General features: G+C 43.0%; 2 long non-coding RNA genes across 2 annotated transcripts in view; one reads left to right on the forward strand and one right to left on the reverse strand.

Annotated features, from left to right (window-relative positions):
- LOC138774000 (uncharacterized) overlaps window positions 1-3,158 on the reverse strand; it is a 40,525-nt gene extending 37,367 nt beyond the window's left edge. The window contains exon 1 of the long non-coding RNA XR_011360239.1: window positions 3,096-3,158. This is a non-coding gene — a long non-coding RNA (uncharacterized lncRNA). The remainder of the gene's footprint in view (window positions 1-3,095) is intronic.
- Window positions 3,159-22,454: 19,296 nt separating this feature from the next.
- LOC138774007 (uncharacterized) lies at window positions 22,455-23,516 on the forward strand. Its single transcript, XR_011360240.1, has 2 exons — window positions 22,455-23,106; window positions 23,343-23,516. It is a non-coding gene; the product is annotated as an uncharacterized lncRNA (long non-coding RNA).
- The last annotated feature ends 2,587 nt before the right edge of the window (window positions 23,517-26,103 follow it).

The following is a 26,103-nucleotide window of genomic DNA, read 5'->3' on the forward strand; positions in this document are numbered from 1 at the left end:
ACTACACGGAGTGATTAACTCCTAAATCAGGTAGACTATTGGCTGATAGTTGTCTTTCAACATGTTTTAAAAATCATTAAATGCTGTATAACTTTTTTCTCTTTGGTGATAAATGATTAATTTAAATCGGAAAATGCCTTTAGGGATGTCTGGACTGGAGTCTGCATTTATTTAACTTAGCCTATAGTTTGTATTAATTTATAGGGCCTAGGGTCTTTATTTAAAGGGGTTGGTCTGGGCTGTATTATTTTGGATGTTTGTAATTATTTAAGAGTTCTGGGGTCTGCATTTGTTAAGGGAGTCTTATCTGTATTTGTTTAGAAGGCCTGGTCCTTATTTGTTCTAGTCTATCTATATTTTTCTTCAGCAAACAGACAGTCCACGGCACTTACAAGGTTAACGGTTAAAACGTTGGTGATTTATTAAATCTTCATGGCACAGCACATCGACAAGACACGACGTTTCTGTAACCTCTCGTTACCATTATCAAGTTACCATTATCACGAGAGGTTACCGAAACATTGTGTCTTGTCGATGTGCTGTGCCATGAAGATTTAATAAATCACCAACGTTTTCACCGTTAACCTTGTGAGTGCCGTGGACTATCTGTTTGCTATTTATACACGATCCTTGGTCAAGATCCTGGACCCCTGGCACCCAACTTATACTGTGAGCTGTGCTACTTTGGATTTTTCTGTTTTCTATATTTTTGTTCAGGCTACTGGTGTTGGCCAGCCCTCCAATTTCTCCTGGCTTAGTCTTAAGGCCCTATTACACAAAACGATTATCGGCCATATTCGGCTGATATAGACCGTTACGGCCGATAATCGTCTTGTGTAATAGAAGACATGGATCAGCCGACATGAACGATGTCAACTGATTGTTGTCTGCCGTTATCTTTCAACATGTTGAAAGACAAACGACTAAGATAGCAATGATCTTCTGCTGTCGCACCGCGGAAAAGGTGCGGCAGCAGCAGACCACTGCTATTTTCTGTGAGCTGCCCGGACAATCTATTGATCACCCAGGAAGCCCCCCTGCGGCCCCCCCCGGCTCTTACCCGCTCGCTGCCAACACGTGTAATATCGCCAGCAGCGAGCAGGGAACAAGGAGCAAGCGTGCGATGACAGCGCTCGTTTGCTCCTCTGCATCGCCCCATGTAATATTTTACTTAAAGTGGAACTCCAGCAATCCTATAAAAAATAAAATGCACAAAAAGCATATACTGTAGGTGCACTCACTGATCCTCCATTGATTCTTTGACATGTTTCCCACTAGACAATGCTGCTTCAAGCCTCAGATTCAAACTTTTATAAATGCTCCTAGTAGTACATCCTGGAAAAGTACAATTCCCAGTACAATTGCACCTCAGAGCCAACTGATGGTCACTCGCCCCTGTCTTGTAGTATACGCCCACCACTGACTCAGTCTGCTTCTACTTTGCACAGTAAACACAGTACTATCTATCTGTATCTACTTATCTACATAGATAGATTAGAGAAAGAGGTGGGGAGAGAGAGAGATGTAACAGTGTCTCCTTTTCCCTATACTACTCAGGAGAGGCTGTTGTGTCCCCTTCCTTGGCCAGGTGATCACTGCATGATGTCAGTGGCGGGGTTACAAATGAGGTATTACAGTTTGCCTGGCAACAGAACCGAAAGAGATCATGTGACTGCTGTCTCCGAAGGGTGGAGGAGAACAGAGAAGTGGAGACAGAGTGGAACAGGAAGTAAAGATTTTCACCAGCTTCAGGGTCACGATGTGCTACAGACTAACAGACCAATTCATGTAATAGAAACATATTACCAACAAACTTATTATTATGGGTGGGGATTGAACAGGGTTTAATCTTTTTTACCCCTTTAACATGCAGACATGCCAATCCAAGCTGGCATGTTTGTGGGAGAGTTGGAAAAGGTAGTTTTGGCTGAAAAGGTCCTTGGTTTACAGCTCTCTTATCTATAGCTAGATAAGTTGGCAAACACATGTAACCCTCTAATGCTAATTATCCTAATCTTATGAGGTAGCATTAGTGCCATATAAATTTACATGACTGGCAAAAAACAAAATTGGAAATATTACTTATACCATATGCAACAGATTTTTTTTTCTAAGTTGATGTGCAACCTCTGTATCATGCAATTTGACTGACAAGGTTACAATGTCCATGCTCTTATGAACAAGCGCCACCTCCAATGAGTTCACCAACCAATGAGAGTAGTAGATTAAAATATCCACAGACCTTTTCTAGTCTGCCACTTGTAAGGTCTTGACCTTTATCCATTCATTAGAAAAGCAAATGATTTCCTTCTACAATTTGTAGAAACCATTCAGATCGTCACATGATGAGAAAGGCTACAAAATGCAACTCCAGGCTCATATACTGTCCGCTTGCTTCGTAACAAGTCATTTCCTAGTTACATTAGAACTGTATTTTAGATTCAATCTAAATCATATACAAAATTCCAATTGCTACATTGTATAACATCAGTTGGGAATTACAAAGAAAATCCGCTTTTCTATATAACACTCTAGATGCTCTACACCACATTCAGATTACTATGACATGCATCTCATTTAAAACAAATATTTCCCATAGTGTAAGTGGAATTAGATAAAGCAAGCGGAATGCCAACTGATGAACCTTCCCCGATCCACTAAGTACAAATAGCAGCAGGGGTGCCAGCGGTGCTGATAATGGAGGGGCTGTCTGTTATAAATTGAGATGACAAGCTTGTTTGTTAATGTATTGTGATGGAGAACTCTTTAGAGACTCCAACAGAGCTGTGGAGAAAGCATCAGGAGCTAAAAGATATATACATCATCCTTACAAATAACCGCATGTTGTCCTATATACATTTGCTGTGATTCCTTTGTATTATCTAAAACTCTATACTCATCATGTACAATATATAACAGTGAATATCTAAACTCTCTCTCTCTCTCTCTCTCTCTCTCTCTCTCTCTCTCTCTTGCTTTCTTTCTCTCCCTCTCTCCAATCCATTATTATTATGCATATGTACTTATCTTCCAGAATGCTTTGTATCATGAAATATTTATCTGGAGAAACAGTAAGAAGACTGAAGCATCCTTACCTGCAAGGGAGCTCGTCCTAAGGTTTCCTGCTGGCTCCGTTCTGCATTCTTCTTACAGATTCCTATGCTCACAGCTAGCAGACAGCACAGGCAGGTTTTCAGCCATCACATGGTTGTACAAGCCAATCACCACAATGGGTTTTACTACTATTAACACCTACACTGCTGGGCCCTGGAGAACAATGCATTTCATTCTAGTCTAACCCTAATTTATATGCATGTCATATATATATTTATAGAGATGAATATAGTTAGGGTAGAGTTATATTAAGGGCAATTCTGTCCCAGTTTTCAGGACTGCAGTTTTCCATAAGCACTTATGCATTTTTCTATATAGGACATAGTGGTTCAGTTGATTTATACTAAAGGGTATATTTTATTTTTCAGTAACTGTCCATTATGTCTGTGCATAATTATTATCCAAACATCACATCTTATTCTTACGATAGCATATTCACTACCAAGCTCTTCCTGCATGTGTCAGTCTCTGATTGATTGACAGATTTTGCAGTTCTTCCTCCTGCTGACCCTTATAATATAGTGCATCTGTAAGATTCCCATAGCAATGTAATTGGGTGAGTGCTGTTAGTGGAAATGCACTTTATGGTCACAGCTGCGACCTACTGTTCAGTGGCAGCTGTAATCCAAATAAATCACATTATAAATATTCTGTGCTCTTATAGATTTTTTTTAGAGTACTCACAGAGTCACTATTGTGAAGAAGTTCTTCAGCAGCTACATTATGTGAATCATAACCCAGCCTCTACAAACCATAAAAAAATCATGTTAAGAGAATATTTATTAATGGGAACCAAGATTATATAATTGGGAAAAGAAAGTGATTTCTCCTTTTTTACCTTGATTCTCCCATTACTCATAATGAACAGAACACTCGACACAGAGATGACTTCTTTGTCCAGAAAAGAGGCATATGCCTCTTCTTCCCTGCTGCAATACTGTATGACCTCCTGGCATAGACCCATCTGGATTAGCAGCTGGTGGACTGTCTAAAGTACTAGGTGAAGGGAGCATTGGGGATACTCTCTTTCTTGATATCTCCTAGAATTGAATTTCTACTCTTGTTCCCAGTGAAATGAAATCATCCAGTGTAGAAGGGATGTCACAAGCTGCCAGCTCATCCTTATTATAGCCTGATAACCCCTCACAGAATGCAGCACCCAGAGCTTTATTGTACCAGCCTAATCCAGATGTCAGAATAAAAAAATCTGACAGTACTCAAAGTGGAGGCACCTTGCTTGAAGCAAAGATTAGCCAAAGCAGCAGAAGATATATAGCCGGGTCTTTAAAGAATCTCAAGAGTAAGCCAGAAAAGCAGGCAGGGATGCACCTAGACCATGGGTCTCCAAATTGCGGCCCTCCAGCTGTTGCAATACTACATTTCCCAAACCAAACATTTACCTGTCCGGGCATGATGGGAATTGTAGTTTTGCAACAGCTGGAGGGCTGCAGTTTGGAGACCCATGACCTAGACCATCACATGTTGTGGGGATGCGTGTCACAGTAGACAGTGTTATACTGCCTCTTCTGGAACTTGGATAATCAAATTTATAAGAAGTTTTATGTTTGTTTTAGTTCCTGAGGAAGACGCCGGCTGGGCATTGAAATGGACTGCCAATAAGAAATCCAACGAGTAAGCAGTTTGATCTGCTATTTCTTCTAAACTTGCATCTGAGACGTACAGGGGTTTCTCTGCTTATCCTGCTTGCAATGATTTGAGGTAGCTGCTGAGATCCCGTTGAATTGTGTGCACACCTGCTCCCTGGTCTGGCAGCAGATTCTACATGCTAAGCCCTATGTAGTGTGCCTGTTGTACAGCTGTACAACTCAGCCAGGTTATTTTGACCCACTTTTATATTGTTTATTCCCTTTGGGTTTGGTAATACTACATCAGGCGCCCCCTTGTGTTTTTATCTTTTTTACCGCCATTCCCATAGAGAGATGCCGATGGCATCTCCAGGAGTCAAGGAAACTAAAATGTATGTTGATGGAATTTCAATAGACTTTGGTGTCCCCATTAAACCCTTAAAGTGTCACTGTCGTTATGAAGTTCAAAATCTGAATCAACAGTAGATGTCAGATAAAGGAAGTTTAGACTCTTTGAAAAAACTAAGCATAGAGAAGACAGTCATGTGACTGATGGACACATTGAGCCCTGACTCTCTGTACTGGCCGGAAATTCCTGCATTTAGTCTCTCTTTGTCAACCGGCAGAAGATTAAAATGCTATCACATCTACTGTTGATTTAGATTTAGAAGGTTATAACAGCGGGTACACTTTAAAATCACCAAGAGGTATGGAATTTCCTAAACGGATTCCCATATCATTGTCAACAAAATAGTCACTATTTGGGAACAGATTTCCTATAGTAAAGAACTTGTGGCAGGGATGTACAGTGGGGAAAAACAGTATTTAGTCAGTCACCAATAGTGCAAGTTCTCCCACTTAAAAAGATGAGAGGCGTCTGTATTTACATCATAGGTAGACCTCAACTATGAGAGACAAAATGAGAAAACAAATTTCGAAAATCACATTGTCTGATTTTGTAAGAATTTATTTGCAAATTATGGTGGAAAATAAGTATTTGGTCACCTACAAACAATCAAGATTTCTGGCTCTCAAAGACCTGTAACTTCTTCTTTTAGGGTCTCCTCTTTACTCCACTCATTACCTGTAGTAATGGCACCTGTTTAAACTTGTTATCAGTATAAAAAGACACCTGTGCACACCCTCAAACAGTCAGACTCCAAACTCCACTATGGTGAAGACCAAAGAGCTGTCAAAGGACACCAGAAACAAAATTGTAGCCCTGCATCAGGCTGGAAAGACTGAATCTGCAATAGGCAACCAGCTTGGTGTGAAGAAATCAACTGTGGGAGCAATAATTAGAAAATGGAAGATATACAAGACCACTGATAATCTCCCTCGATCTGGGGCTCCACACAAAATCTCACCCTGTGGGGTCAAAATGATCACAAGAACGGTGAGAAAAAATCCCAGAACCATGCGGGGGGACCTAGTGAATGAACTGCAGAGAGCTGAGACCAATGTAACAAAGCCTACCATCATTAACACACTACGCCGCCAGGGGCTCAGATCCTGCAGTGCCAGACGTGTCCCACTGCTTAAACCAGTACATGTCCGGGCCCGTCTGAAGTTTGCTAGAGAGCATTTGGATGATCCAGAAGAGTATTGGAAGAATGTCCTATATTCTGATTTAACCAAAGTGGAACTGTTTGGTAGAAACACAACTTGTCGTGTTTGGAAGAAAAAGAATACTGAGTTGCATCCATCAAACATCATACCTACTGTAAAGCATGGGGGTGGAAAAATCATGCTTTGGGGCTGTTTCTCTGCAAAGGGGCCAGGACGACTGATCCGGGTACATGAAAGAATGAATGGGGCCATGTATCGTGAGATTTTGAGTGCAAACCTCCTTCCATCAGCAAGGGCATTGAAGATGAAACGTGGCTGGGTCTTTCAACATGACAATGATCCAAAGCACACCGCCAGAGCAACAAAGGAGTGGCTTCGTAAGAAGCATTTCAAGGTCCTGGAGTGGCCAAGCCAGTCTCCAGATCTCAACCCTATAGAAAACCTTTGGAGGGAGTTGAAAGTCCGTGTTGCCAAGCGACAGCCCCAAAACATCACTGCTCTAGAGGAGATCTGCATGGAGGAATGGGCCAACATACCAACAACAGTGTGTGCCAACCTTGTGAAAACTTACAGAAAACGTTTGACCTCTGTCATTGCCAACAAAGGATATATAACAAAGTATTGAGATGAAATTTTGTTACTGACCAAATACTTATTTTCCACCATAATTTGCAAATAAATTCTTACAAAATCAGACTGTGATGTGATTTTCGGGATTTGTTTTCTCATTTTGTCTCTCATAGTTGAGGTCCACCTATGATGTAAATTACAGATGCCTCTCATCATTTTAAGTGGTGGAACTTGCACTATTGGTGACTGACTAAATACTTTTTTTCCCCACTGTAGCAGGTGGGCTTCCAGAATAGTCAGAGAGTAGGTCGAATCAGAAAGGTGAAACCTTATCCTTTCTTTCTATGGAAGATAAATGAATCAAGTGAGCATTGTCATGGGGTCCAGATACAGTATGTCAGATGGCAAGTCTTTTAAAAAATGGATAGGGCTTCACTGGGAAGGGGACAGGACCACCACATCCCTACACATTTACTATGATTTACACCAGTAAGGTTTGGTTCCCACTTTACAACCTAGCTATATTCCAGCATCCCATCTGTATACTGTGGCACACTGCAGCAGGCCCCATTCACTTGAATAGTCTGAACCTAATTAGCTAGTGACTGCATTCAGGTCACTTCCTGCTTGTATACACTTATTTTCCCGGAACTCAATGGCAAATAAACATGCACCAGTGGAAAGTAGCCCAAACAGGAGGAGTCAGGAGGAGTCTATGTTTGGGCCATTAAAGTTAATGGGGCTGGTTGCAATGTTCAACAGTACTGTATATGTCGGTATCCCTTTTTTGAAGGGATACCAAAGTATACAGTAGCTAGGACATAATGTTTTAACACAATCTGAGCTCAGCCTAACTGGCATCAATTATAGCACAAATCTATGCCAGCTCAGAGCTGGCATAGATTTCTAAAACTGCCACTTGGGCAACCACAGAGCCTGGATTTATTGAGAGTCTCTTGTGTCTTCTGGTACATTATACTGTATAACAACATTTATTAAATCCAGCATATACGATGCCAGTCTAAATAATTGTCCCCCAGTGACCATTAAATTGTGATGATTAAAGGGGTATTCTCATCTGCATACATTTTTAAAACTGTTAGATAAAGCAGAAGTAAGCAAATGCTTTTAAATAGCCAAATTTCTTACTTTTGCATTTTTGCCCTGTACTATGTTCCTATTATTGATAGCTTATTGCCTATGTTACCGACCACTGCTCTTCCCTCTGGCCAGGCTGTGACATCACTCGGTGGCCAGGAGCTATGGAAGCGTGTTTCATCTGGTGAGTACTCTCAGCCAGCTTCTGTACCTCCCACTCAGATCACACATGGTTCCAGGGCTTGTGGATTGTCCCTGGAGCAATCTGTGATCTCAGTGGGAGACACAGAGATGCAGAGCTCATTCAGTACTTTACATAGCTTGTCTGCACTCAAATTGGACCCTGTCCCCATTAGGGCTGAATGTTTTGGTGTGTGGAAGAAAACCAGAGTACCAGAGGAAAATCCACATAAACATGGGGAAGAACACATACATACAGTAAGCTCCTTGCAGATCTTCTCCTTGGTAGGATGTGAACCCAGGACCCCAGCATTGCAAGACAACAGTGCTAACCACTGAGGCATCATGCTAGCATCTATGAGTTAGGTTCAGTTTCTTGGAGTCATCACTCACATCACTTAGATGCCCCGAATCCAGTTGGCTAGAAAAGTTGTGGTATTAGCTTCAAGCAGCTCTATAGATTCAATGATACAAGACAATGGATGATGGTTGGAGAATATCAAGTGGGTTCTGTCTCTATTTCTGGTTGATGCATGTTTTTTTTTTCTGGCCATTCTGTGAGAACCAAGTGACGTTATATGTCGGTCAATTGCGAATTCACATAAACGGGACAGAGGTTTTTTTTGTTTTGTTTTTTTTTTAGCAAACTGTCACATGTGAATTCTACCTTAGAATAAGGGAATAGGGAACTGCAGAAATCCCAACTGCACAGAACTTGTTTTAAAATATTGTCCCGTGTTCCATTTTTATTCTCTTTTAGCATTCTTTTTAGTTATGTGCCAAGCTCTTTTATCTGCTAAAAGCAGAATTATTTTTAGCCTGTTAATCTTTAGGACCAACAAAATAATTTTGGCTCATTGGTTTCCTCAAGCATTTAGCAGCTACATCTTGAACTGTCTCCTAGAAAAGCATAACAGGAGAAGAAGAGCCAACATGTCATTTTATGAAAATAAAGACTTTACTGCCAAAAAGTTTATTCACCAAAGGCACATTGTTCGCACAAAAAGAGGGAAATTAATTGTCACACACACAAGCAACAATTTATGGATATAAATTTATCCATTTCAATACAAATAAATTTCTTTTTGTTTTACAAACACAGTGTGATGCATACAATACTGTATCCACTGGCACTCTCCTGACATGGGCTGCATCCCAGAAAAATAATAAAGAAGTAAACTCACCTATCCTCTTCCGGGTCCCATTGACAGTCGCCGGACTTTTGCAGCTCTTCTTGCTACAACGTCACGTACCCATCTGAGCGACTCCCCACTCAGCCAATCAGTGACTGGGGCATGACATCCCCCAATTACTCAGATGGGCTGTGACGTTGCAGCCAACGTTTATGTTTCCAACCGAAAATGAAATCCAGCGGCAGTCAACGGGACCCAAGAGTGGCGCAAATGAGGCATGAGGAGGGGTGAGTTTACTTTTATACACATTGAAAAAAAAAAAAGATTTACACACATAACAGTAGACAATAAAACAATAAGTACAATAAATACAAGCCTAATGAATGAAGACTGGTATAGAATAAAGGACTGCAACGGCTACAACTGCAGGTTCATTTTCTGTCATAACTATTCATTCTGACACCTTCCGGACATAGGAACATTGGAGTTTTGTCAATGGAGTCATAAAAGTTATCACTTGCTTACAGTTTTAGTTTTAATGTGGACTTCATATAAATAAAATTGGTTAAAATTAGCAGTTTAGAACTAGATTTGCATTTCCAGGGAAATACATAGTGCTTGAAAAGAGCGCCCCTTTACCAGTGACTTCCAGAGCGCCCCTTTACCAGTTCTGCTTGTAGCCTTGGACCGCGGGTATTAGCGGGCACGGTCCGATCGCCGTGCCCGCTAATACAGTAATCAGATGCAGCTGTCAAAAATGACAGCTGCATCCGATTACCGGACGCAGCACTTCCCTGGTGTCTAGTGGCGGAGATCGCTCCTCCGGGACGTTGTCCCGGAGGAGCGATCTCCGTGACTGGTGCCGGCCGGGGTCTCCGCCAAAATGGCGCTGATCCCGGCTCGGCACTTAGATGCTTTCGGCTGAAGCAGCTGAAAGCATCCGAGTGCCGATCTCATTGATCTTTGCTGTATAACTATACAGCAAAGATCTCAATGAGAGATCAATGCACCTATACTAGAAGTCCCCCAGGGGGGCTTCTGGTATAAGTGTAAAAAAAAAAAAAGTGTTATTATTAGTAAAAAGCCCCCTCCCCTAATAAAAGTCTGAATCACCTTTTTCCTTGTTTTTAATAAAAATAAATAAATAAACATATTTGCTATCGCCGCGTGCGTAATCGCCTGAACTATTAATTAATCACATTCCTGATCTCGCACGGTAAACGGCGTAAGCGCCAAAAAATCCCAAAGGCCAAAATTTTTGGTCGCGTCAAATCCAGAAAAAAATCTGATCAAAAATTCGTATATGCACAATCAAGGTACCGATAGAAAGTAAACATCATGGCACAAAAAATGACACCTCACACAGCCCCATAGACCAAAGGATAAAAGCGCTATAAGTATGGGAATAGAGCAATTTTAAGGAACATTTATTTGTTAACAATGGTTTGAATTTTTTACAGGCCAACAGATACAATGAAAGTTATACATGTTATATATCGTTGTAATCGTAACGACTTGAAGAGCATGCATAATAAGTCAGTTTTACCCCAGGGCGAACGGTGTAATAACAAATACCCCAAATAAAAGAAATGCGTTTTTTTTGTTCAATTTCCCCACACATTGAATTTTTTCCTGGTTTCGCAGTGTACTTTATGCAAAAATTCAGCATGTCATGGCAAAGTACAATTAGTGACGCAAAAAATAAGGGCTCATGTGGTTCTCTAGGTGGAAAAATGCAAGTGCTATGGCCTTTTAAACACAAGGAGGAAAAAACTAAAATGCTCCGTCCTTAAGGGGTTAAAGGGACCCAGGTCGCTCTTAAAGGGACCCAAGTCGCTCTTAAATGGTCCCAGGTCGCTCTTAAATGGACCCAGGTCGCTCTTAAAGGGACCCAAGTCGCTGTTAAAGTGACCCAAATCGCTCTTAAGGGGACCCAGGTTGCTCTTAAAGGGACCCATTTCGTTCTTAAAGGGACCCATTTCGCTCTTAAAGGGACCCAAGTCGCTCTTAAAGTGACCCAAGTCGCTCTTAATGGGACCCAGGTCGCTCTTAAAGGGACCCATTTCATTCTTAAAGGGACCCATTTCGCTCTTAAAGTGACCCATGTTGCTCTTAAGGGGACCCAGGTCGCTCTTAAAGGGACCCATTTCGCTCTTAAAGGGACCCAAGTCGCTCTTAAAGTGACCCAAGTCGCTCTTAAAGGGACCCAGGTCACTCTTAAAGGGACCCAGGTCGCTCTTAAAGGGACCCATTTCGCTCTTAAAGGGACCCATTTCGCTCTTAAAGGGACCCAGGTCGCTCTTAAAGGGACCCAAGTTGCTCTTAAAGGGACCCATTTCGCTCTTAAAGCGACTTGGGACCCTTTAAGAGTGACCTGGGCCCCTTTAAGAGCGACATGGCTCCCGTCCCTTTAAGAGCGACTTAGGTGCCTTTAAGAGCGACTTGGGTCCCTTTAAGAGCAACTTGGGTCCCTTTAAGAGTGACCTGGGTCCCTTTATAAGCGACATGGCTCCCATCCCTTTAAGAGTGACATGGGTCCTTTTAAGAGCGACCTGGGTCCTTTTAAGAGCGACTTGGGTACTTATAATGGTAAAGATCATTGCTCGGTTACCATGACAATCTTACTCATGTCAAGGAGACAAAATCGTTAAGGACCTTCCATTTTCTACATCTTCTATTGGCCAATAGTGGACATGTGACTGTGTGGATGGTGTGATACATTGTCTGACAAGACCTTAGAGTTCCTATTGGCTGATATATTTCAGCTATTTGCATATGTGCTGTGATTGGCTGTAAGCGTTTAGAGTGTGGCCATTATTTCCAATGGGCCATTATTTTCTATGGGAAATTAGGGGTCTTCAAACATAAATTTCTTAAAAATGACAAATCCGATCGAAACGAAAAATAAAAAGCACACCTCACACTGCCGAGGGCTTCGAAACGCAATTTGAATGGAGTCTGTGTGCAAAGCTGTTCGGGCTGTATTAATCGCATGAAAAATAGCTGGAGGAAGAAACGGAAGAAGAATACGGATAACAATATAATGCTTTTTAAGCACTATAATAAACTAATAGAATAACCCAATTATTGGGACTCTCTTCTATTTTTGTCCCTGCACCTGCACTCACACCTTGTGCTAAACCTTTAAGGGCCAGTGCCTGTGTGTCCGGGGGTTTGTAACCATGATGTAGACTGGTGCCGGCGTGGGAATGCTGGTGTTGTGGTCTTTTTTTAACCACGGCCTAGTTCTCGTGCACGGGGCCAGTCTATTCATGGGCCCGTGCCAGGCCTAAAGCACTGGAGATGGGCCCACCCACCCCCAGTGTGACGAAACCCCTTCCCTCTGTGATGTGGCTTGATTCTAATGGAGCCGCGTCACAGAGGGAAGGGCAGGCCCATCTCCAGTGCTTCAGGCCGGGCCGGTGCCTGGGAATACACTGGCGCCACACTTGGGAAACAGGCCGCAGTTCAAAAAAAGAACTGCAGCAGTGGTATCCCTGTGCTGGTGCCAGTCTTTTGATATAAAAATCTTAAAGCGATTTGCTTTAAGTATAGCATGAAAAATAACCCTACCTTTCCATAAGGCACAGGATAGCATACATAGCTGCAGTTGGTCCACATGTCTCTCCATTACTTTACACCATGCAGGCTGTGTCCTGTGCACAGGACTGTATTAACAGCTGCTGTTGCCCTAGGCACTAAACCTGAAGACCCCCCCCCCCCATCTTCATCCACCAATTAGCATCATGATTTTCTAGTTTCTGAACATCATATTGATATCTGATCAGTCTTAGGCCGCATTCCCACATTTACTGTACATCACTACATGCAGCCGTAACCAGACCCTCATGCGGTAACCAATAGGTGTATGGCCAATAATCCTGGTAACAGCACATGACTACTGGGGTAGAAATGGGAGTGTGGTTTCAGCCACATCCATTTCTCTACATGTAGAAACATTGCCTGAATCGCGTCTTTCAATCGTGTTGTTGCTTAAAACATGACCTGAACAATACCGCCATACTCTGACTGGATAACACCACCATACCAGACCTGACCTATATTACCATTTTCCCTAACCACCCACCCCTCGAAAAGACACCATATTTATTGGCAAGTCTAAATGGGAGGAGGAAGACAAAAAAATAAAAACAAAAAGAAAGTTCTTTCCTCCCCCCTGCCCGGTACTGCCCTAGGCCCCGGACCACGGGTGCCTAGTGGTAAATACGGCCCTGCCTGTGCAGCACCAGGCCTGTCAGAGGCAATGTGCAAACTCCAGCAAGGAAAAACATAGATGACTAGATAGCAAAAGCTTTACATCATCTACAGGAAGCAGTCTGGAGACTGGAGTTCCCATAGCAGAATACACAGGGCTGAGAAAATTTGCAGGTGACACGGTGCGTTCCTAGATTGCTGCTATATAACTTCCAAGTCATATTCTGCCTGATATTGTATTACTGAGACATACAGATATGCAGCCTGAGCATCTATACCAGGGCTTAGCAGGTAAGCCCCCCTCTGCCCCCTCTGTCACCTTAGAAGAAACAGACTATGGTCTGTTAAACTAAACAATACAAAACGTCTTGCATCTGTCTATGTCACCCCTGAATATATGCATTGTTTCTGCATATCTTTATCACCCCTGTATATATGCTTCTAGTAAATATATATTAACTATAAAAAATGTTTAAATCCTTAATTTAAAAAAATAATTCCATGTTGCAATGTCTAATAATGGCTATTTTACATTCTGTATTTCTTATATTTCTGTTGCCCAAGTAATCCTTTAGTTTTATGGCCAATAATATATCCTAAATGTCTTCCTTACTGTACCCAACAGCTATATCTTTTCCAGACACTCGGGCTGTATAGCCTTCCACTCGAATGTCCAAGAATATCACTGCCATCCTAAGAGATTCCATGTGAAGTCCAATTTCCTATAGAGCTCTGCATTATAGGAAAGAATGCCTTGGTTTCTTGTGCACAGTGTAACTATTTATATTATCCAGAACAAGGCATCGTGCTATATCGTCTATTAGACATCACAAAGCTCATTAACCCAACCTTTGTCATTTCCTTAGGCAAGTCATGCCAGAGCCCTATTACTTTCACTTCAGAGACTCCTTCACTGAGATAGAATTCCATTTATTTCAAGACAGGCGTAAAGCTTGTTGCAGTAACCCGCTATTATTGCCCAGACTGTCAGAGAATTTTGTTGAGAATGATAAATGCCAGGCTTTTGTCTTGTGATAGAATACTATTGTCCTATGAGAACGTCTATGATGACTCCTTTGAAGCAGATGGGTATTATGTCTGACACATCTGTGCTAGATACAATTATAATTCACAGGGCATATTGCCTGGAACATAAAACTAGGCACTGTTTATCGTTGGTAACCTACAAAATTGCAGAGGAAAGAACTGAGATGTAGAGCTCGGACTTGTGGATGAATTCATAGAGCAGCGTAAACCTGGGAATACACTGGGAAATAATAGTGATATGTAATATTAATATGTGATACATAAAATATTTGAAAGTCGTTGATTCCTGTCGGGATATTTTTATGCACTGACGTCCTGGAGACAAGTGCACATGATCATGTATTATGTAAATCAATAGAAACTGACGTGTTTGATGATGCAGTAGAACAACGGGACTCTTACAGTGTCATCTGCAAATCCGGAGAAACAGTGGCAGGTCTCGTATATTGGGGAATTGTTGATGAACAGAGTTTATCTGCAGGTAAAATGACAAAAGAAGAATTACAGCATGTTCTGGTTGATTTGTATTGTAGTCTATACAAATAGTTATAGGCAATCTGCACATACAAATAAAAGTAAAGGAGAGTTTGACTGATAGTAGTGAAGTTAGTGAGGCGTTTTAATAAAACTCATGGCCAAAAGGTCTTTTACACATACCAATTATCGACCAGGAGCATTGCAAAAAGTGTTTCTGCGGACAATAATCGACCCCGTGTAAAAGTGACAGCAGTCAGCTTAGGTCTGATCCTCGGCTGATCGTACCTGAGAAGCAGGTGTAAACAAGGGATGTGGGGATGATAAAGACTGAGAGGCAAACTGAAAGCTGTTAGTTTCCAGATCATACAGTATTGCATACTTACCCAGTGTGCTGCTGCTGTGATCCAGCATCCTGTTTTCTGTCTCTCTCTTCCAGCTGCTGCTACCACCGTCTCCTCCAAAATGAGTGACAGCTGGAGGAGGCAGGGCCTTAAGACACAGCAGCTGGAAAGGAGAGCCAGAGAACAGGATGCCAGATCAGAGAAGTAGCAGCAGCAGTGCAGTTGGTAAGTATGTACTGCTATGTGATCTAGAAACCTTCAGCACAAATATATGCATTTCCTTGCTGTCAGATTCCTTGGTTGCATGAATGATACAAGGATCATTCAGGCAGCCCGGGCTCTCAATTTTTTGTGGCATGTATAGGCACTGCAAACAAGCGCTGATATGGCTGATTGGCACTTGTTTCCCGCCACCCATGTCTGACAAATCAGTAACAGCACCCTAATGGTGCGTTTACACAGACAGATTTGTCTGACAGATTCTTGAAGCCAAATCCAGGAACAGACTATAAACCGGGAACAAATCATAAAGAAAAGGCTGAGATTTCTCCCCTTTTCAAATCCATTCCTGACTTTGGCTTCAAAAATCTGTCAGATAAATCTGTCTGTGTAAACGCACCATAACCCTAGGCAATCAATCTTATTCAAATAGCTGATCAGCAGAGGTGCCAGGAAAGAGCAGGGGGAGAAATATACCTATATTAGTTGAGATGGAATTAACACTTTATGGGTGTACAGTTTAATGCAAACACATTATTTCAGTTCTTTATTTTTCCACCATTAAAGATTTCAGTTTTTTTTTTTTTGTGTGTGTAAATGGAAAGTCCTGTAGAGGTTCACACAGTGGATAAGAATCAGGATAATGGCCCCACAGCAGCTACAGAAGCAGGCTAAGCCCTCGTTTCCAATACGTACACTATGATTATTGATTAAAGGGTATAGAGAGCTAAAGAAGTGATCAGAAGTTTCTGCTATTGGAGCAGGAGGGCAGCTACTGCACCTGCCCAACTACTGCATTATAATGTGCAAAATTACAATCCCACTTGTTGCATAGTACTATACCATGGGGCACAAGTGGTTAAATGTTTACTGCTGTAATATTATTAGCATTGTGGTAACTACAGGAGTTAGTGTAAATGATATACAAATATTGCACTGGTGTACACCACTATTTAGCCAAATGCAATATACAATAAGATGGATATGTATAAACTTACATATTCATCCTATTGTATATTGCATTCAGCTAAATAGATTGCATGTGTAGGGTTGGATCTTAGCATACAGACAGTCCCTATGCACAGACACGTGATACAACTAAAATACACTTTGAGTCTATGTTCACACTGCGTATGTTTCCGGCCGTAGTGCGAACCGCGAATATACGCACGTAGTTTTGAGGTTGATGCGTACGCTGGAAAGTATATGATATACGCCCGCACAATGCACACTACATATGAGCTTACGGCTGGATCGTATACGGGACCGTGAAAAATGAACAAGACCATTGTGTTTGAGGACGGAAATGTTGAAACTCACGGCCTTGGATCTCTGTACTGTATCTCATAACTGTACTACGGGCGTATGTTCGCGGTTCGTACGCATCCGGCCGCATGTCGATTTTTCCCACGCCCGTAGTTTCAGCCGCACATGTACGCCGGCGTACGAAATGCGGCCGGACTCATACGCAGTGTGAACATAGCCTCAGGGTGCGTTCACACATAACGTATCCACAGCAGATTTCATGCTGCAAGTTTGCAGCAAAATCCGCCACAGATGTCTTCACTATCACTGAGATCCCACTGCGAGTATTAAAAAGCCAGCCCCCTTAAGCCCCTGCGGCCCGGTACATACATTACCGGTCCACGCTCTGGCTTGCTTCTGGAGTTGTCGGCATCTGGACGTCCCTCTCAGTGCGCTACCCTGCTGCAGCAGGACATCCAGACGCCAGGAACGCGGACCGGTAATGTATGTACCAGCCTGCGGGGGTTAACGGGGCTGCCTTTTACATACACGCATATTCCGCTGTGAGTATGTAATCTCATTGAAGTGACAGTGAAGGGATCTGCGGCGGATACGTGACATGTGAACCCACCCTTACAAAGCATGTGTCTGTTGTGTGAATCTGATCATCACCTTGACTATGTTTTCTCTGTTGAAAATACATAAAATCGAATTAAACCCCATGAACTAGTAACTTGTTCTGGCCAATAAAAAATACTTTGTAGTAAACTTATTTCCATTCTTGGACTCTCCTGAGGAGACCAGAGATCTTATCCAGGTAATTTCCTCATCCATGTTATCTTGCTTTTGTATGCTGAAATATAGGGTAGTTTATTCTGCTATACTATAATTTTATTTTGGCTGCAATTATCTTCCATACTGTTGTACGTCATTGTGTATATTAAAATGTGGTTATAACAAGTGAAATGTACGCTGATCGGGAGCTAGCATCATAACCTATCTAGTAGGACCGCTGTGGTTGTTGCCCATAGCAACCAACCAGAGCTTGATAAGATGACAGCTTGGCTGTAGCTGGCTGCTATGGGAGAAATCCACAGATTTACTGGCAGACAGTTATTAGTGGTCTCCCCAGCAGTGAGGTGTCTCCCCTGTTACATACTGTGCTGTCAGTGGCCACATTGTACACAGCAGGATACACTGTCACTAATATACCATTACTTCATTATTGTTTCTATGTACATGTTATTGCCCAAGACCCCTTCCCCCCATAGGACATCATGTGGTATCATCATTGACCATAGCAACCAAACAGATCATTGCTTCAATTGTTAAACCTATAAGAACTAATCTGATTGGCTGCCACAGTCATTGACCATTAACCCTAGCAATCAATCAGATCATTGCTTCAACTGTCAAACCTATAAGCACTAATCTGATTGGCTGTCACAGTAGTAGGACAAACAGTGATGTAACAATGCCTCTGGTTGACATCACATCATCCCAAGGACAAAGAATCAGGCATCAGATACACAGACCTCATACATAGATTGCTGCCAGCAGAGAAACGACACCACAAGATATTCATCACAGGAGCATCCTCCATCTGCTCATACAAAGACAACTCCACCTGGGACATGATCGAAACAACGTCCTACATGTGTATGCTGGAGGATGAAGACCATTGAACTTTAATGGTGGGGATGAGTGATGGAGACAATGGGGGAGGGGTATGTGTATGATTACAACCTATAATGTTGTTTTCTATTATAGGGATGACAGGCTATGGCTCTGCGCAGTGACTGGATATGGCTGTACTAGGATTATACCGGGTATGGTTATAACTTTCATTCTTATATCCATGTTACCCACACGTGTAGTAGTCACTGAGATAAACCAGACCTTCAATGATAATGTTTGCTAAAAATAACAGTGTTAAAAATTAAAGCAGGGCTCTGATTTGTTGCAATGGGAATGACAATTGTTCTTGGTTTGATACAGATAGATCATATATTACCTGTGGTCATGTGCTGGGGAAGCCATAGTACTATTTTTGCAAAGATTTATTGAGAGGGATAAAAAAATATTCTGATCAGTACCTCATTTGTAAAAAAAAAAAAAAAAAAAAAGGAAAACCACAACTAAACATGGTACATTATCTAGATTTTCTATTTGTAAAACACTGCAATGGTGGCAATGAAAATCTAATAAAGGTCCTGGGGTAAGAAATTATCCTCTAAGGGCTATAGGCCAGCTAGAGATAAAGACTGTTACAGTACCCATCCTTGAAAAAGAAGACTTGGGAACAGTGGCGGATTAAATGTACCCTGGGCCCCAGGCTGTCCACCCAACCTGGACACCCGCCCTCCGGTCAATCTGCCCACATTATAATCCACTACTGCCCCCCCCCCATGCTGTCCCCAATAAACATAATGTTTGGTCCCTTGCTGCACAGAGGATGTCAGGAGAGGGGGGTGCTGATCTTATAGGAGACGTCACAGCAGCACAGAGGATGTCAGGAGAGGAGGGTGCTGATCATATAGGGGAGGTCGCAGCGTCCCAGCAGCACAGAGGATGTCAGGAGAGGAGGGTGCTTATCTTATAGGGGAGGTCACAGCAGCACAGAGGATGTCAGGAGAGGACGGTGCTTATCTTATAAGGGAGGTCACAGCAGCACAGAGGATGTCAGGAGACGAGGGTGCTAATCCTATAGGAGAGGTCCCAGCAGCACAGAGAATGTCAGGAGAGGAGAGTGCTGATCTATAGGGGAGATCACAGCAGCACAGAGGATGTCAGGAGAGGAGGGTGCTAATCTTTTAGGAGATGGTCCCCCTCTCCCACCCCCTTATAGATGGTCCCCCTCTCCCACCCCCTTATAGATGGTCCCCCTCTCCCACCCCTTATAGATGGTCCCCCCCTTATAGATGGTCCCCCTCTTCCCCCCCTTATAGATGGTCCCCCTCTTTCCCCCCTTATAGATGGTCCCCCTCTTCCTTCTCCCCCTCCCTTATAGATGGTCCCCCTCTCCCCCCCTTATAGATGGTCCTCCTCCCTTATAGATGGTCCCCCTCTTCCTTCTCCCCCCTCCCTTAGAGATGGTCCCCCTCTCCCCCCTTTTATAGATGGTCCCCCTCTTCCCCCCCTTATAGATGGTTCCCTCATAGATGGTCCCCCTCTTCCCCCCTTATAGATGGTCCCCCTCTTTCCCCTTATAGATGGCCCCCCTTTTCCCCCCTTATAGATGGTCCCCCCTCTCCCCCCTTATAGATGGTCCACCTCTCCCCCCCCTTATAGATGGTCCCCCTTTGCCCCCCCTTATAGATGGTCCCCCTTTGCCCCCCCTTATAGATGGTCCCCCTCTCCCCACCCTTATAGATGGTCCCCCTCTGCCCCCCCTTATAGATGGTCCCCCTCTGCCCCCCCCCCTTATAGATGGCCCCCCTCCCCCCCCCCCCTGTGCACAGCAGATAACACAAAAAAAAAAAAAAAACCTCACCTGCGTCCGTTCCCCTGTCAAGCCTCTCACCTCTTGGTCTGTCCCCGGCTGATGTGCGGCTGCCGGGGGTGTCCCGTCCTATCCACAGCCACAGGCGCACGGGAAGCTCTCTGATGCGCGCACTGCCGGGGATAGAACGGGACACCCCCGGCAGCCGCGCATCAGCCAGGGGACAGCACAAGAGACTCAGTGGCGGATTATAATGTGGGCGGCGTGGCATTGGCCCCCCCGGAGCCCCGGGCGGCTGCCCAAACCGCCCATATTATAATCCTCCACTGCTTGGGAAAGAAGACTACCCTTAAGGGTATGTTCACACTGAGTAAATCAGGCGGAGAGTTCCGCCATGGAATCCCGTCTGCCTCAATGTGCCATAGCCTGTCTATGAGAGAGTGCACGCTCCTCCGCTGTTGCTGCCCTCCGCTCAAAGAAGTGACATGTCAATTCCTGTAGCGGAGAGCAGCAGCAGCTGAGGAATTCTGCCTGATTTATACAGTGTGAACATACCCTAAGTGAGAAGAAGAAAGATAAGGACTGTTATCATACCCATCATTTCTCACCACAGGCTATCTTCCAAATATTGCGCATGTGAATGTTGTATGATGTATCATTGTTGTGGTATATGTCAGAGATCATGTGCTAGAAGTAGCTGTGGATTCTGTTCTGCAAGAAGATGCTGTGGTCAGAAAGAAGATTGAAGAAGAAGACCTGGGACAGAGGGCTACCCTCCATGGGCAAGAAGCCAGCTAAAGATGAACATGAGTATGTTATCATACCCATCATTTCTTACCACAGGCTATCTGCCAAATATTGCACATGTGAATGTTGTATGATGTATGATAGTTTTGGCTTATGTCTGTGATCATGTGCTAGAAGTAGCTGTTGGCTCCATTCTTCAAGAAGATGCAGTGACCTGAGAAAAGATTGAAGAAAAAAAGAAGACATGGGACAGATAACTACCCTCATTGGGCAAGAAGACAAAGATGAACATGAGAATGTCATTATACCCATAATTTCTCACGACAGACTATCTTCCAAATATTGCACATGTGAATGTTGTATGCTGTATGATAGTTGTGGCTTATGTCTGTGATCATGTGCTAGAAGTAGCTGTGGATTCTTCAAGAAGAAGCATTGACCAGAAAGAATATTAAAGAAAAGAGAAGACCTGCAACACATGACTACCCTCCATGGGTAAAAAGCCAACTAAAGATGATAAGGAGTATGTTTTCTACCCATCATTACTCACCACAGGCTATCTTTCAAATATTGCACATGTGAATGTTGTGTGATGTATCATAGTTGTGGCTTATGTCTGTGATCATGTGCTAGAAGTAGCTGTGGTTTATCCTGCAAGAAGATGCAGTGGCCAGAAAGAAGATCCAACAAGAAGACCTGGGACACATGACTACCCTCCATGGGCAAGAAGCCATATAAAGAGAAAGATGGGTATGTTACAGGCTATCTTCTAAATATTGCGCATGTGAGTGTTGTATGCTGAATAATAGTTGTGGTATATGTCTGTGGTCATGTGCTAGAAGTAGCTGTGGGTTCTTTCCTGCAAGAAGGCACAGTAGAAAGAAAGAAAATTGACCAAAAAAGAAGACCTGGGACAGAGGGCTACCCTTCGTAGCCAAGAAGCCAGCTAAAGATGAAGATCGGTATGTTATCATACCCATTATTTCTCACCACAGGCTATCTTCCAAATATTGCACATGTGAATGTTGTATGATGTATGATAGTTTTGCCTTATATCTGTGATCATGTGCTAGAAGTAGCTGTGGATTCCTTTCTTCGAGAAGATGCAGTGACCAGAAAAAAGAAGACCTTGGACAGAGGACTACCTTCCATGGGCAACAAGACAGCTAAAGAGAAAGATGGGTATGTTATTATACTTATCATTTCTCACCTCAGGCTATCTTCAAAATATTGCACATGTGGATGTTGATGCTGTATCATATTTGTGGTATATGTCTGTGATCAGACTAGCTGTGGGTTCTTTTCTGCAAGAAGACACAGTTGCAAGAAAGAACCAAGAAGACCTGGGACAGTGGACTACCCTCCATGGGCAAGAAGCCAGCTAAAGAGAAAGATGGGTACGTTATCATACCCACCATTTCTCATCACAGGCTATCTTCCAAATATTGCACATGTGAATGTTGTATGATGTATGATAGTTGTGGCTTATGTCTGTGATCATGTGCTAGAAGTAGCTGTGGGTTTCTTTCTGTAAGAAGATGGAGTGACCAGAAGGAAGATTGAAGAAAAAAAAAAAAAAAGACCTGGGACAGAAGACTACCCTCCTTGAGCAAGAAACCAATGAAAGGTGAAGAGTTTTACCATCGGCCATTGTGTGGCTGATGTTTTTGATCATGTTCTATGGGTAGCTGTGGTATTCTTTTTGTCAAATGTCAAATGATGTAATGGAGGAATAAAAATGTGTTAAAACACAACATTTGGGGAAAGTTAATGTCCTCTATGGGCAAAATGTCAGCTACAGGTGAAGGCTGTTATCTTTTCTTACCTAGGCCCGCTTTTTCTCCATACTGTATGTATGAATGTGGGGTGTGCTATACCAGTAACCTAATAGATGATGTCATAGATGAGGCAATACATGTGATAGTGAAGATTTGGCTGTTTTTTTACATTTGTAGTGTGTGCTATTAAAAGATATAAATATTAATGCTTCTTCTATATGGCGAGCTGAAGAGAGAAACTGTGCTCTGGAGGACACATATGACTACTGGAAGCTTCTGTGGTGTTCCTAAGACTCTGGCCCTTATTAACAGATTAAACACCAGAAAAAGGGGACACACTCTGAGGTTAGTTGGGGAAAGATTAGACGCATCATGAGAAAATATTACTTTACTTAAAGAGTAGTAGATGCTTGTAACAGCCTCCAAGCTGATGTGGTTAGTAAATGTACAACAACTGAATGTAAACTTGCTGGGGATACATATGTAGCTATCCTAGGATTACATTAAAGGAAATAATAGAAGGGCGGACTAGATGGACGAGGTGGTCTTTTTCTGCTGACCATCTTCTATGTTTCTTACAGTAACTTTAAACCAGAGAATAGTTAAGCAGTATCTGGAGCTTGGATTACCACGCAGCTATGACTGTCCAATCAGAAGTGGTTATTCGTCCAAGTGTGATGGAAGACGCTCTTGACATGCAATCCTACCATCAAGAAAGATGCTAAATTATTGTAAATTAAATACACTAAATGCTTCATTTGTGTAATTTATTTTATTGAATCTGACCTGAGAGCTCATGAACATGGCAGAATTTTTGGTGATGTTTCTGAATTTCCCATTTCACTATCTTTATTATAAAAATATCCTGTAATCTTCAGTTTTGTTGACTTGGTTTAAAGGTCCCAATACACTGTACACTTCAATCAGTGGTACTCTGGACAGTTCCAGACACAGACAGAGGTGGCAGAAAGGGACACTGTGTGATACACACTGCTGCAGACATGACTGTCTAAGAATTAGAGTTTTTTGATGGCACCATTTGTAGGCACAAAATGGTATTTGACGTCCGAGCTGGCGGCGTCTCTGGGTCGCTTGAAAATTACGGATACTATGAGATAGATATCACTATGGAACTGCACTGATTATTTGGATCCCTTAACTAATACATATGATATGCTGTTGCACCTGTGGAGAGGGAGGGGGGAGGGAGGGGAAATTTTTGTTGTGGCGATATGATTTTTCGCCCTGTTTTCTTTATAATATGTGTCTTGATACTTTGGACTTATGATGTGAATATGTCCAAAAGTTGATCTATACTGTTTTGTATTATTTTCTATGGAAAAAAACTAATAATTAGAATTAGAGTTTTTATTCGCCCTACTGTGGGTCACTAGCTTAAAGGGGTTATCCAGATGGGTAAAATATATGTTGAATCATCCCCCTCCTGGAGACTAACAATTCATTACCTCCTGGAGACTACAAGTTCTTACCTTTTCTGTCTCCTTCTCTCAGTTTTAACCCTGTTGCTTTTTGGTAAAGACACAAAAACTGTGCCTGAGCTGTTCACCCCATCTCTACTCTCAAACCCCTCCTTCCACCTCCGTCTAGAAATGGCTGTTGTAAACAAGTCCCTGGCAGGCTTCTTTGTAATGTCAGAAGGGGTAATCTAAGATCAAGTTGCTGTGGAACTCATTGTGATTAATCCTACTGACATTACAAAGTTGCAGATAGGGACTTGCTTACATCAGCCATCTCAAGGGAGGGGTGGGGGGAGACGAAGAGACAAGCTCACACACTGTTTTGTTTGTGGGTTTTAGCAGAAAGCAACAAGCTCAAAACTGAGGGAAGGAGAAAAGGTAAAGACATGCATGGAATGAATTGTTATTCTCCAGGAGGGGGGATGATTTAACATATATTTTACCTAACTGAATAACCCCTTTAATGCTAACATTGGAATGCCTGTAATATTTTAATTGACTTTAGCTGCAGTCTGTCATAAAGCAACCAGTCTGGTAATAGTATTGCACACTAAGCAAGGGCAATATAAAGTCTCAACCAGCTCTGCATTTTGTTATAGGAATGTTTCTTCTGAAGAAATTTCAATGGTCCCATTATATAAACAAATTCTGTCTTTTATATTTAAAGGTGCTCTAAAGATGGAGATTCCCTTTGATTAAGTTTACCATAGTCAAAACGTATGTTCTATACTGACTAGAGGGATCTTCAACTATCATGAGAGTGGGGTTCTGTGTCCCACTGTTTGAAAAGAGGGGTCGTCAATCATGAGTTCTGCTGTTTCATTTAAACTCTAAAGTGCTAGGTGTCTTCTTCGGGAGATAGTAAACAGGACTATTTCAAAAGGGTTTGGTGCCAGATGCAATCCACCATTCTTCGAATGAAATGTCACAGATAGAAAACAGTATATTTGGATCTTTTTGGCAGGCCCAGGCCACAACAGTGCACAAATACAACCACTGCTGCATTCAATCTAAGGGAAATCTAAGGGAAATAGGGCTGCTATTCTTGCTATCAATGTGGTCCCAGTAATTGGACCTTCACTGATTGTAGACTTATCCCATGTCTAGAGATGAGCGAACCTTTCAGACTTTTGATCCGAAAGCAGTTCGCTCAATTGTGACGCCTGTGATCCTGGGTGCATAGTTGCAATCCCGGGAATATGCGGCCAGGATATTCCAGGGAATCGATCTGAAATTCCCTGGAATATCCTGTCGGCATATTCCCGGGATTGCAACTATGCACCCGCCGGTCCGTGCATCTCTACCCCAGGGCCGCTTTAACCAGAGGGCACATGGTGCACGTGCACCGGGCCCACTGGTTAAAGGGGCCCCCCGAGCAGGCCGGCCATTGCTATGTGCGACCAGTGCGGTCGCACAGGGCTCCGGCCACCAGCCTGTCAGGGGGGAGCGCCATGGATGGGTAATCTACTTACCCCTCCATGGCACCCCCTGCAGGGCCCCCCCGTCCGCCGCTGCCCCTGCCCGCCCGTTGCTGCTGCGGCGCTTCAGCGCTTCAGCAGCAGCGATACTGACAGAGAGCCATTGGCTCCCTCCCTGTCAGTGACTCTTGTGGCCGCACTTCCTGCGGTCACAAGAGGCAGCACTCTTGTGACCGCAGGAAGTGCGGCCACAAGAGGGAAGAGAAGAGGAACGCTTGGACCTAGGTGAGTAAAAGTGTTTGTTTTTTTCAATGGTATATGGGAGGGGGAGCGCATTTACTATTGGGGAGCACAGGGAGCTATATACTATGGGGGAGCACAGGGGGCTATATATTATGGGGGAGCACAGGGGGGCTATATACTATAGGGGAGTACAGGGGAGCTAT

The sequence above is a fragment of the Dendropsophus ebraccatus genome, chromosome 1 (assembly GCF_027789765.1).
Source record: "Dendropsophus ebraccatus isolate aDenEbr1 chromosome 1, aDenEbr1.pat, whole genome shotgun sequence".
NCBI lineage: Eukaryota > Metazoa > Chordata > Amphibia > Anura > Hylidae > Dendropsophus > Dendropsophus ebraccatus.